At 37.3% G+C, this 14,656-nt stretch overlaps 1 protein-coding gene across 4 annotated transcripts in view; it reads right to left on the bottom strand.

The window, feature by feature from the left end:
• LOC109051469 (synaptotagmin-1-like) overlaps positions 1–14,656 on the bottom strand; it is a 172,428-nt gene that overhangs the window by 102,786 nt on the left and 54,986 nt on the right. The gene's annotated exons all lie outside the window — the stretch shown is intronic.

Genomic DNA, 14,656 nt, shown 5'->3' with positions numbered 1-14,656 from the left:
TATATGTCCATGTAATATTCTTGGATCATCAATACTCATCAATGTCTGTTTCCTTCCTTCTAGGCCACAACAGCTTAGGCTTGAGATGCCTGAAGCACTTGTAGAACATCTGTACTGATCTGAAGCTTTCTTGTGAAGTTTCCTGTCCGATTTGGATGTGTTTGAGACCTCCTTTCTCATCTCCCGCACAGACTATGCTGCTTCTTAAGGATTTTCTAGCTTTGACAGGTTGTCGGTACATAAATAGCTGTCTGTGGATCCTGGAGAAACTCTTACATTAGTTTTTACTTCCTTTTTTTCTTCTCTTCTCAGCAGGTGCACTAACTCTTCAAAAAGTCATTTTTGTTTCCAAAATGATGAAATGTAGTCTTCAGGTATATGATTTAAAAAAAAAATGATGCTGGCTAAAACTTGGTAATGATTAAAAAAAAAAAAACTGTGATTAAATGGAGCAAACAATCACTGGAGACATAACTGGCATAGCTCCGGTCCCAAAGACTTGTGAATGGCCTTATCAAGGAAGCCTAGCTCTTAAGCTGTACATTCCTGGGGGACATGGTGAGGTTATTTTGAGGTCATTTAGGAAACAAGTCATATATCGGGTTCAGGGAGTGGAAACACAAAGAACAAAAGACAAGACAACACACATGGGGCCTGCAATTTTTGATAACCTTGACAGCCATTGAAATGAGAAATCATTTGAGACACATCCAGAACTGTAAAAAATTTACTGACTGTGACCTGACTGCTGCTTCTTTGTAGGTATTATTATCTTTCTTTGTAAGTTAGCTTTTTGTATGGCTGCCCTTGGAATGACCCCAGGCCCCTCTAAAGGAATACTGCAGGTTCAATACAAGTTAACCTCAATTGACAGCATTCAATTTTTTACTTGACGCTTCTTGCAATAAGGCACTTACCATAGAAGTGAATGGGGCCAATCAATAAGGGACAAAAAAATGGTCCCATTTACAGTACTTCCTTTGTAAGTTCAGTCAATTAAATTCAACTTGTATTGAACCCTTATTTCTTTAATAAATATAGTAGTTGTAGTTCACTTCTCTTGCTGATGCAGAAACAGAATATAGAACATGGTCCATGTGCTAGTAACACTACTGTTCTGAAACTTTAATTAACCTGACACTTTAACAGAAATATTCTGAACTCTTCACCAAAGGGATAGCTATAACTGTACGGGACAGGTGGGCAGCTGTGAAGGGCTGATCTCAGGAATGTGTACAGATAAAGAAGGGTAGCAGAAGGACTGTCTCTGTTTGAACACAACAAACAGACTTTCAGAATTGCGCTCACATGTTCAATTTACAGCCGACTGTTAGCCAAAGCGGCATTTAATAAGCATCTGGGCATTTTGGCTCAGGCTCCTTTATGCCAACCTGAGAAGAATCCCTCTTCCCTTTCCATGGAGATCCTATTTGCTACTATTTTACCACTATTTCATGTGTACATTTTACATCCAAGAAATAATCAATAACCAGAATTAAATTATTGCCACCAATAACAGCAGCCTAAAATAATCAGTACTTGATACTTAATTAGCATACCAATAGGCCACAAGGCCTAGATGATCTCAGCCAAAAAGCAAAATCATTTCAGACGCAGAGCGAGTTACACAAGGCATTTTTTTCTATCTAGAATAACATGCACTGATGAATCATAAACAATAGGACCAAGTACCTTAAGAAACTAAATAGGTTCAACAGTGATTTCATGTTTACTCTAAAGTCAGTCACAGTCAGAGTCATTATTATGCTAAACTGTAAATCAGTATTGGATAAATGTGAACATGTAGCCTACATGTAGTGCAAGAAGTTCATTCTAGTATTGTACAACATTTAAAGAACCATGTTGAGAAGCTGTCAGGGGTTAAGAACGGCAACATCAACATTCCTTCAACATCAATGGAAAGGCTAAGAATTTTTATTTTTATTTTTTTCCTGGAATTGCCCAGCTCTGATTGCAAAGAGTGGGTTTAAGAGGCATTACTGTGTGATTGAGTTCACCCCATGCACTGTTTCAATATTTCTCTGCTCGATTAAGTTTGCCGAACACACAACTTGTGTGTAATTAGCAGAGCCATCAGTGCACAGTATCTTGAGTATCCTGTATTTGAGCTGCATTACTTACGATGAAAAAGCCACAAAAGCCTTTACTGCGTCAGTTTTATGCTCTATCAACATGCCACATGAGAAAACAAGATGGCCCCCACGTGAACTGAGTGGATGTTGTCTCATGCTGCATTTCATTCAATATGTGGAATATCTGGAATATTTCTACCTGATATCTGTTTTCAAGGATAACATTGTTGTGATTAGTGGGAGGCTGGGCTGTGAGCCGTGGGAACGGAGCGAGGCCAGTGGAGTGAATGACAATGGTCTCGAGTCCCACGGAGGAGCTCCGGAAGGATAAAAGGAGGAGTAACGAGAGTAAAGGACAAGAGAGGACCAGGCCTGGATTTTATGTAGTTGTTTTATGCGGCAGTTGTCCGTGAGGGGCTGCCGCTTTTACTTTCGTTTTGTGTTTGATCAATTGTTTATTAAAGTTTTGTGTTTAAACGTTTGCCGGTTCCCGCCTCCTCCTTCCCTGACCTACGAACAGTGTTACAATTGTCTTGCGCTTAAAAAAATGATGTATAAAGACACTGTAATGCTAGCATTAGCTTTACAAGTGTTTGACTGATAACAAGAAGTATCTTAACAAATCGTTTACATTTACGCATTTAGCAGACGCTTTTATCCAAAGCAACTTACAGTGCATTCAGGCTAACATTTTTTACCTAACGTGTTCCCTGGGAATCAAACCCACAACCTTTTGCGCTGCTAACACAATGCTCTACCACCGAGCCACAGGAACTTATAGAGGCTAAATGATGCTATAACGATATAAAGCATTTGTTTTGCTCAATTACATTTATCACAAAAAAAGCTCATTTAAGTGTTTTACACACCTGAAACAGATTTTATAAAAATCAGTGGTGTCAAAATTAGCACGTTAATGCAGGTGATTATTTTTTTTTAGTTCAATGCATAAAAAATATTTGACACCATTAACGCAGTGGTGGGGCTAGGGTTGGCCACCCCACTCACAACTGCTGCTTTTGTCACTTTTTCTCTCGACAAGAAGTGCAATTATTCAGTCGAAGAACGACTGAGAACAGGAGACGTTTCAGATGCGCGCTCCACTTCACTTCAGCGTTCCACTTCACTTCGTTCAGAGTCAAACGAGTGCGGAAACGGTACTGTTCTCGCAGCGCGTGCTCTTCAGTTGCACGCACAAAGGCGCTGGCGAGCAATGTAGCCTGTATCCTTTCATATCAAAGCATGAAATAAACTATGTGTATGCAATGACATGGTCAGTTAAGTCATGAAGTTACCAAAAAGGTGATTAATGCTGCCTTAAAACTTTGCATGCATATAATATATTTTTCATGAGTCACATTTAAGAACATGTCTCTGAAATGTTTTTCAAAACTGTTCTGGAACAGCCCAGCACTGTCTCACTCATCTAACACACCCGATTTAAGTCGTCAGCTCATTAACAGAGACTTTAAGACCTGAAGTGGGTCAGAAAAGGTAAAAAGAGTTGGGGAAAATATGATGCTTGTCAGATCTGCATCACGTTCAGCAGCGGCAGCTCTTAAAGAAATAACAGCCAAAACAACCTAATAACCAGCTGCTGGCCTTCAGTTATATATATATATATATATATATATATATATATATAAAATGTGTCATTAAACCAAAATTTGTGTTGTTTGTACATAAATTTGAAGACTGAATGTGAAATTATTGCAATATAAAAGTATATTTAAAAACTTTAATGTTAGGTGGGATTAATCATGATTAATCGTGATTAATTTCAGAAAAATGTCTGATTAATTAGTTTTTTTAATCGATTGATATCACTAATAAAAATATAATACAGAAACTCTGACTAATTTATGCTTTTTATGTCCTTAAATGTGACATAAAACCATATCTCCCAGCATGCCTATTGTTAGCATGACATCACACACCCACAGCTGGATGTTGCCAAGTTCTGGTGCCTATAGGGATATTAAAAAAAAGTCTCTGTTATAAACCATGAACCAAACCAACCAGCTATGATGTGAATCCCAACATTACAAACATTTAGAAATTAGCATTCAAAAACAATTTCCCTATGGAGAAAATGAATGGGATTTCTTCTTCCAGAACTTGATTGTTGATCTCTGTTGGCATTCTGTTGCACTTTTACAGGTAGGAAGTGGTCAATTCGATATTCTGCGCGTAATGGAATGCAGCATTGGTCCAACTGAGCCGAAGATGGAAAGGAACATAGTGAGATGATTGCTTCTAAATTTTACCCTCCATTTGATGACATTTACTGTGTATTGGCTGTTGTGACTTGCGATAGAAGGGTTTGTCTGGGTTTGCTTGAATTGTATTATATCAAAAAAAAAATGACCACTCACTTTTAAAAAACACATATACACTAAAAAAAAAAAAAACACATTCTTAACAGGTAAAGTAAGAATTATTATTATTATTATTATTTTGAAGGTTTCTAGTTGCACTGGTTTAACTGGTTTGATCCCCATATAGTATTAAAAAGGAAGTCTACAGCTTGTGCACTTAACAAAGACATATTAAAGGCTAGACCTAATCCCCGAGCACACCACCTACACTGTATGTTAAATGGCGGGAAAAGGATTTAGATGACAGTTACTAACTAAAATGCTCATATGCTGCTTTTTCACACATACTCATACAAACACTGTCAGCAATGCATACAGCAACTCTTCCATCTGCACAAATCCAGTTATTTTTGCATCTCTCTTATGTGATTTAGAATATTTTACACTAATCAAATGTTACTTTGCATTAACATGGTGCTACTTTGGAAGCGCCTAGAGCCTGCGATGATGTGTATGACTCACCGGCGGATGATCTTAGTGCAATTTGAAGAAGGGAAAAGAAGAAAAAAAAACCTGCCCTAGATATTTCATACAGTTCAAGAACAGATTAAGATGCTCTCGCTTTGATCCCTCTAATGCAACATCCCGAAACATTTCTACTGTGCTACCATGGATAAAATGATTAGGGTGCAATGGGCACAGGTCAACTCACTGCGTGGGTTGGTTCTCTTCCCTACTCCGCCCTTCTTTTTCTCTTATTTTTCCACTCTTGCCTTGAAGCAGATGAAAGCTATGACTTTGCAGGTGTGACAGAAGTAAAGAATAGTGGCAAGTCTCTTTATACTGTAAAGGTGAGAGATTGTGTGTTACATGAGAGAGTGGACCAATTCATAGGCATACCGATCTAGGTTAAGACTGGCTATTTTAGATGCAAAGAAATTATTAGTATCTTTGTCCTGTTTATCAATAAAATATATAAAAATCCATAAAAGAACATAAATTACTTTGAGAAACCAAATTAAATAACACAATAAAGACTGTTTCAATAAATACAGTTTCAATAAATATGAGTGCAATTTTTTTGAAACCCATTTCCAGCTAAATAAATAAAATACTTTATTTCTTGTCATTGTGACTTTATATTTTAAAATTGCAATATTACGTATTATAATTGGAAATTTGTATGAATTTCAGAAACCAACTTCATATCTAACATTCTCTAACTGCAATTCACCTATTATTATTATTTTGTTTTGGCAAATTGGTTAATTTCTACATTTTTGCCCTACTGACTCGCAGGGCTGGCCTGTGGCATAGGTGACATAGGCAGTTTCCTAGGGTGCAAAATAGGGCCTTTCACACCATAGGAACCTTTTCATAGTACCAGAACTAATTGTGGAACTACCCACTTTTTGGCATTTTTGCACGGCCGGAACTGGGTGCAATTTTAGTACCAGACTGCCTTTTTCAAGAACCAAATTAGTTCCTACTCCGGAGCAGTGTCTAACCAGCACAACTGGTACAACCCGTGATGTAAGTAGACATTGATTGGCCAAACACGTACGAAAACGCCCTCACCCGCCATGATTTAAAACGCAGTGTAAACATACATGGATGGACGATGAAGTGCAGGCATTTGTAGCAAATATAGCACTGCCAGTTGTCACAAATGACGTTGCTGTCGACCGGCACTTCCTAGTACACACTGTCGGTGTGAATGCAACCTTTTAAATGGTACTTGGAAATAGTTCGCGCTAAATCATCCTAGTACTTTAGTACTGTACATTTAGTCCTGGAACTAAAGCAGTGCGAAAGGCCCTAATGACTGGGGGTGCCACAGGAAATTGTTTGTTTTTTGTTTTTGTCGGAAATGCATCCTCTTGTGACCATCGTACACTCCAACACCCATATATTAAGCAAAATAATTTCTGACAGTTCACAATTTTAACCTTTTTCAATACTTTTATAAAGAATATCTCTTTGGATTTGAGACTTTTGTCTTTGCAACTTCACAGATCTTTCTTTATTCACCAAGAGCTTGTAACAATCCAAAGAGAAAGGAAAATTTGAAATCGCATCATATGACCCCTTTAATAAGCCTTCTGTCATTTTTCATTTCACTGACACTAGCTGCTACCCAAGCACATTAACTTACAACTTATCACGACGAGCTGCATACTAAACATATTCAGAGCAAAATATTTCTATATGCATCAAAATGCAAGTTCTGTTGACTCACAGCGGAGACAGTCATTGACAGAAACAGCTTGCATTAATATGTCTCATGTTAGTTTGCAGTGCCCTTTCTGTATGGCTTCAATTTCATCAACAGAAAAAAAAAATAACCTGAGTAGATTCAGATATGTTTGTGATGGACAGAACTCCACTGCGCCACTGAGATGATGGGCAGCTCTGGAGATCAATGCAAGAATCTGACTTCAAAGCCCCTGGGGGCTGGTTGCCATTCATCGTGACCAACTCACAACAAAGCAGCCGCGGAACATTGGAAGGGATGAAAACAACTTGCAAGTCACATGCAGCTTAGAGGCAGAGTTAGGTCGGCGAGGTCTTTAAGCTTCTCATATTACCGATACTGCCGACTCAGGCTCACCAAACCTAATTGGAATCAAAGAATATGTGCTTTTTTGATTTATCCACCCTGTCGAAATAATCGGCACCGGTAGGCATTCTATAATTGCTAAAGGGATGCGAATAGCCTGCTCTATTAGTCTTCATTTCGTTTAAGTGCACAAAATGCCATTGCGTGCGTAGCTCGGGATAAATTTCATCCTGTCTTGTTTTCGAACGGAGAAGCTTTCATATACTGATAGTCAAGGTGCCACTCACCTTTATTTGGCCTGAGAATACTTATTTGCAGACACTCAGCTGAGTACATTGTCTTCCATGTCTAGCAGATTATAGTGGACTCTTGCTTTCCCATGGGTAATTTGCAGTGTTTGTTTTCTCTTTGCAGAGCTCTGGCTGAAATGCGTGACCACTGCTTTCCCTTGCTTCCTTAAAACAGCACTGACAGAGAATCATGGGAAATCCTAGCCTCTGATTCAGGTAATGTCTGAGAGTGATAGGTGTGCTTATGTGTGTGTCATCTAATGCAAAGCATCCCCAAAGCCTCAGTCGGTCTCTCTAAGGATAATCATCATAATACAGAGGAGACATATGGATGAACGTGCTTAGCATCTCATAGGCTGGATCTAAAAACGTCCACTCAGCCATTGGCCTTTATCTTTAACCATAGAAGTGGAGCAAAAAGAGCATGTAAAGGCAAGAGATCACCTGACCTGAAGTGAGACCTTTGGACATTCTCAATGCCCCCTCCATTGGCTCCGTTTCACTGACAGCTGACTGAATAACTGTATCACATGGCTCTGTTACCATGGAGAAATTGGCATGAAAGTGATACGGTTAGCATCTGTCTGAACAGCCATGTTAGGTTTCTGTTCTAATTATAAATGGATGTAAAATGTGTCCCTGACACTAACATCATCACTGCTCCATTGTACAATAACATGAGATCAGGCATAAAAAGAAAATGGGATGAGAATAATTAAACCACAGAAGTAGACCTCTTAATCTCTGTGCATATTCTACAATTAACTGTGTGCCACACAGGACAATAGTGGGAGAACAACTGAGAACATTTACTTGTTCATAAATACTTGTTACTGTCCATAAAATACTACTTTTCATAATATAATATAATATTAGGGCTGGGCGATATGGCCCAAAAAAATATCACAATCAATTTTTTTCATATCACATTAATTATGTGATAATTATCACATTTCAAATCTTTATTTATTTAAGTTTAAAGGCAGAGTTTTGCTCATAATTAAAGGTTGTAGAAAGCAGACTGTTAATTGTGGTTTTAAATTACTCATTATAATCAGAACATGACAAACACATCACTTCACGTTTTTGAATTCTTTTCAACAGAATAAAATATCTTAACAGAAAAACTAATTTCTAAGTTTCTGCATTGATATTGTTTCAAATCATGAAACAGGTTTGTGTTGCCTAACTTTGAAGTGTATGTTCAGCACAGTTTGCAGTGCAGGCTGCAATATTAATAATATATAGTTTTTGTCTCTTAGAAATGCACATTTGACAGTAGTTTGAGTTGACAGTGGTAGTAGCTTGAGTTAGGATGCAGATGTAGATTTATTCTCATTATCACAAACAGTAAGAGTTTAATAAGAGTTTCAGAACTGGGCGTGGCAAAATGGCTCAATGGCACCATCTATAAAATTTCAACTAAGCACCCCTCCCGCTATGTTTCACGTATGTGTCAGTCTAATCTAAAGGCCTTTGCGATGTTAATTGCGAAGTTTTTTTTAAAGAGCGTGTCTGTGGTGGCCTGACAAAATTTGATTGCTTCTCCATGGAAAATGTTGTTAATGTAACTCAGCCATATAATATCCGATCTGCCCTAAACTTCACATGCTTGATAAGAGTCCTGGCCTGAACACATCTAAAGGGCAATATTCCATTATAATCATACCGCCACCTGTTGGCAACAGGATATGCCATGCTTTACACTAACTCAAACATACTATGTTCAATCTGCACCAAACTTCACATGTTTGATAAAAGTCCTGGCCTGAAGATACCTACATGCCAATATTCAGTTATAGCCATAGCAACACCAGCTGGCAGAAGGAAGTTTGGCACATATAAATAACATATTCCTTCTATATTTACCACTTTAAATGCATATTGCCCACCATTCACTGTTTTCCTAAGGCCACCGGGTGGAGGTGGCTCCAGGGTACGAGGAACATTTCAACGCTGCTTGCAGGTTTAATTTTTTGAACACATTTTTTATTCAGCAAGGATGCACTAAACAGATCGAAAGTGACAGTAAAGAAGTGAACAAATACTGTTGTTTTAAAAATTTCTGTTCATTAAAGAATTCTAAAATATTATAAATACATATAGGTCACAATATTGCAGGACAACTGTTTTCAACCCTGATAATAATAAAAAAGGTTTCTTCATCCCCAAATCATCATATTAGAATGATTTCTGAAGGATCATGTGACACTAAAGACTGAAGTAATGGCTGCTGAAAATTCAGCTTTGCAATCAAAGGAATAAATTACTTTTACAATATATTAAAATATATAATAGAAACATTTAAAAAAGAAATTACATTATATGATTTTATATTTTATACTGTATTAATATATATTAGGGATGGGCGATACCACTTACTTTGTTTTCGATACGATACCGATAATGGCCAGTATTGTCAATATCGATACTGATATGATACTTCTAACTTTTAAATTATGAAATGTATTAAATTACTAAGAGTGCAATGGGTAATAATTCCCACCTGACTTTATATTCGAAACAGATTTTATCATTCAGTACGCCTTAATTGCAACTTATTAGGTTATATTTTTGTTTACACTTGGTTAAAATATGTTTACTGTAGTGATAACCATGGAAATCTACAAATACTATAGTTAAACTATGGTCACTTTAGGAAAACCACGGTTCATTGTCATAAGGGAGTGCCAGAAATAGGCTGTTGCATGCATAAAATGCAACCTTAAATTATATTTGGTGTATGATTTACAGAATAACTAAACAGAATAGAACATGAGCAATATGAAGTTTTAACATTGAAATATAAAATAAATGTACTGCACTGTACTGTACTGTAAGTAGGTTACAATTTTCAATATCAAATTCATATTTATGTTTTTCCTGCATTGTTCTGGGCTGGTGCATCAATGCTTTCTTATATAGGTTACTTTTGAGAAATGCAGCTCTATTTAAATGGACTGTTCGAAGTGAAAACGCTCTCTGTAATTGATTGATTCTGCCTTGCAAATTCCTCCCACACAATTATTTGCTAACATAGGTTATTCGTCCAATTTAATTCATATTGTACAGTAGGTAGGGCTGTGATGGTGGCAGATTTTTACCAGCGCGGTGGCGCGGTGTTGATACATATATAATTAATATTATATATATATATAATATATATATATACAGTATATATATAATACAGTATATATATATATATATATATATATATATATATATATATATATATATATATATATATATATATATATATATATATATATATATATGAAACAAATAATAATTTAGGCTCAATCATCTATTAACAAAAGTGTGTGTTTATTTTAGCACTTCCATCAGTGAATGCAGCCTGCAAATCACTGAAATAAATATCAAAGAAATAATACAGTTAAATAAAGTTAAATACACCCTGTCTACAGGACGCGCGACACGACAAAATAGAACTCATTATAATCAATCAGTGATGCTACACTGGATGCGGCGCGGCACGGCACGACACGACATGACAAATCCCCGACAGTAAACTGCCTCGTCCTATTTATGGAGTACTGACACAGAGTTCAAATGCGACACTAGACAATCCTGTTGCAATGCGGTGTCCCGTCCAGTGTAGACACGGTTCACTAAAAAAAGCCTTGTCTGTTTGGGAAGGTGCGCACGCAGTCAACGGAGGCTCGCGAAGCGGAGTCAGGCGAAAGTATAAATTCTGCTTTAAGCAGGTGCATTAACTCCTCGTCTGCATGCGTTCTCTTTGAAATGGGAATCGTACCACTTTTTCTTGTTAATAATCCCACTTACTGTTAAGCATTTAATGTCTAATTTTTTATTAGAGGTCAGACAACAGGATTAACTCTCCAGCATGCGCTGCTGCATCCAAATACCCCCTCACAGCATGTCTCTCTGACATGTCCATCTGTCAGCTGTTGATAAGACAGTCCTATGCAGAAGTCTGTCCCTTAATTTCCTCTTAATGGGTCGACGCATTATGTGAATCATGTGCCAAAAGTTGTGATACATCCATGACAAGGTTATTAAAGTAACAATCTGAGAATTCGCTGGGCAGAAATCGAGAGACGAACCGGAGATGTGAAATTGCTTCTGGTATGACTATGGTCATATCAGCTTGGGCGCCTCGCTGATTAACGAATTAGAGAAGAAATGAAATAGTATAATGTGATGGATTAAAAGAGGAACATTGGGCATAGCCTGTGCTGTTAGGAACAGGCCTGAAAAAAGCATCCTTATCTGTCGAGAAAATGAGGGAGACGGGCTAGCGATGGTAATATGCTGTTTAAAGTGTGGCAAAAGAGAGGGAGAGCAAGTAGAGAGGGAAGAGAGTTGCTTGCAGAATGGGGGTACTAAAAGCCTGCACAAAGTGCCCCTAATGCACTCTAGAGAGGGATGATGTACGCCTTGTTATAGCACCGATGGTGAGACATAGCGTGCTAACAGCACTGTAAAAGCTCCAAATATCCAAATATCTCTAGAATGGTCTTCACCTCCATTACCAGAGCTCACATCTCTAAATTATTTCGATCCATAATCAGATGCTTGTATATAGACAGATGAAAGACAAGTTGAGAAGGCCAGCATGTTGATATTTTCACAGATGGATTGATTTTTCTCATATTTCTCCTGATTGTTCTCTATTGACGTTGATGTGCTTTGCATAAAAATATGTCCGACAACTTTAAATGAGTTTCCCAGGGCTTTGCTCTCCACATGGGAGTTCTGATTAGCGAGGGCCGCTTGAGTGGCTTGTCAATCTATCCTGTCAACAAGGAGCGCCCAACAAGGTGCCTTTGCTTTCTGGAGAATTAATGCTCACTGACTCTCAGAAAGAGAAAATATGTCATCTATCACTGAGGGAGGCAATAAATAAAAATATCAAAGCGTGACCGCAGGGATGCCTGGTGGAGCCAATTGCTCAAGCTTGAGTTTATTCCCCATAATCCTCCATTTCCATGCTCAATGCACTGTGTCTTCTCTCATGAAGGTATAGTTACCCAAAGCCACATCTGGAATGAAGCGTGAACGTCAAATACCCCCTTAGGTTCTGTGAAAATGCTTGAATGACCTAGACCAGGGCTTCTCAAGCCCCAACGGATGCATTTCGGATATCTCCCAAATTTTAGCACACCTGATTCAGTTCATTAGTCACTCTACAGAGATCCCCTTGAGTCTATGAACTAAATAGGGTGTTTTTGATTAGTCAGACCCCTAGAACCTGTGTTGTGGGTGGGCCTATAGGAATGTATTGAGAAATTCTGACCTAGACTAATCAGTGATATGCAGTAAACTGAAATCCGATTGATATATCACTCTCAGGAATGAGCAAAAGGGCTTAGGCTTAGTGCTTGAGGTCGACCTCCGCTTGCCTCCTATCCTCTGAATTGGCCATCCTGACAAATCCGACCAGGCCCTTTGTCTCTTACATCAGCATGGGTATGGCATTGCAGTTTTTACGGTGAGTGACTTGGTTAGATTATCCGTTGAGGAAATCAGGAGAGGATTAAGGGAGGAAGGGAATTGTGGGTAATACACTACTATCAAAACCGAGCATGGTGGAGCCAGAGATACGGAGAGGGCAGGGAAAGTGATGGGATTCAGAGGTGACTTCTCTCAACACATTGTACGGCTCAGGGGTGGGATTATACAGCAATTAGCAGCACTGGCGGTGATTAATACTGTGGCTAATAGGATGAGGCTGAAAATCGGATGGGGGAAGGGAGGTACCGAGCGCAAGAAACCCGTACAAAGACAAGCACAGTGCATCAATCACAGATGACAGCTGGGACAGGGTCCAGGAGCTCCATTCATCACGAGAGACAGAGGAACACACACAGCTCAGCAAAGTAGCAGTGGAAGCATTAATTACTAGTTGCTTCAGACATCCCTGACACCTCAAATTTTAAACTGGAGTTGGGTTCTTGGATGAATCAGCCAGGAGTCACGATGATGGCATTAGAGAGATTGCAAGGATTTAACATAAACCTCTCATAATAAAATGCTGTAGTCAGACTTTTACAGTACATCAATGCATTTTAGGTAAATTTCTGTCATAACTGTCTGTCATTAAGCTGGAACAACTCATATGAAAATAAAATTGTTAAATCAATCTGTATGTGGCGTATTCTTTTTGAAATGATTTGAATTTATTAATTAAAAAAAAATATGTAGTTAGAATACAAGAAATTTAGCTTACATTTCAGAATTCTCAATACCAATTTTAATACCACAGTAGGCATGGGCCAGTATGAGATTCTGACGGTATGATAACCTTAGATAAAAATATCATGGTTTCACAATGTCACGGTATTGCGATTACAGCTCTAAAACATGTAATTGTTAAATGTCTGAATATATATATATATATATAAGAATAATTATAAATATAATTATTATATATATATATAAGAATAATTATAAATATAATTAATATATATATATAAGAATAATTATAAATATAATTATATATATTTAGCCAGTCTTTTATAGCCATCTTTGAACAGCAGTAACCTCTTGAGTGGATACACATGTTTACAGAAGTGAATGGGACGTCTCACTACTGAGCTATATATATATATATATATATATATACACACACACACACCACACACACACACACACACACACACACACACACACACACACACACACACACAATATATATATATAATATATATTATATATATTTTTTTTTTTTTTTTTTTTTTTACTGAACACTATATATTTTATTTTTAAGAAACCTATAGAACATTATGGAACAGTAAACACGTCAGGCTAAATAATTTAAATAAATAATAAAATTATTCTTAATTAAGTGCAGTCACTTAAGTGAGCCTAAATCTGCAGCTCAACAATAATCAGAACATAAATTAATTATTTTCTGTATAAAATAAATAAATAAATGTATCCCTATAAATGAAAAAATGCAGTCACTTAAGTGAGCCTAAACCTGCAGCTCAATAATCAAAAATATAATCAAAACAATTTCTTAAAAAAGAAAAAAATTCAGTCATTAAACCTGCAGCTCAACAAGGTTTTTGGAGACATGCTCGCTTTCCACACATTCATCTTTCAGTCCAAGTTATGATGCAGGAATGATGACTTTCCTGGATAAAGTTTGGTTTGGAGGTTTGAGGATGTGTGCACATACACACACAAGGAAAGAGAGCGCACACTCTCACACACACATACACACGGTCTCTCCGTACAACACTCAAACAGTGGCAAAGGTTTTTTTTTTTTCATGATTTTGAACAAATGCAATTTACCATGAAAAACTGCAAAGTGGTTGTAAAAATTCTATATTATGAAGGTTTTTAAACAGATTTTGGTAATTAAGTATATTAATATTACTTCAGTTAATGAAATATTTTCTGTAAA

Source organism: Cyprinus carpio, chromosome A4 (assembly GCF_018340385.1).
Source record: "Cyprinus carpio isolate SPL01 chromosome A4, ASM1834038v1, whole genome shotgun sequence".
Lineage (NCBI taxonomy): Eukaryota > Metazoa > Chordata > Actinopteri > Cypriniformes > Cyprinidae > Cyprinus > Cyprinus carpio.
This window is presented reverse-complemented; position numbering and strand designations above follow the sequence as displayed.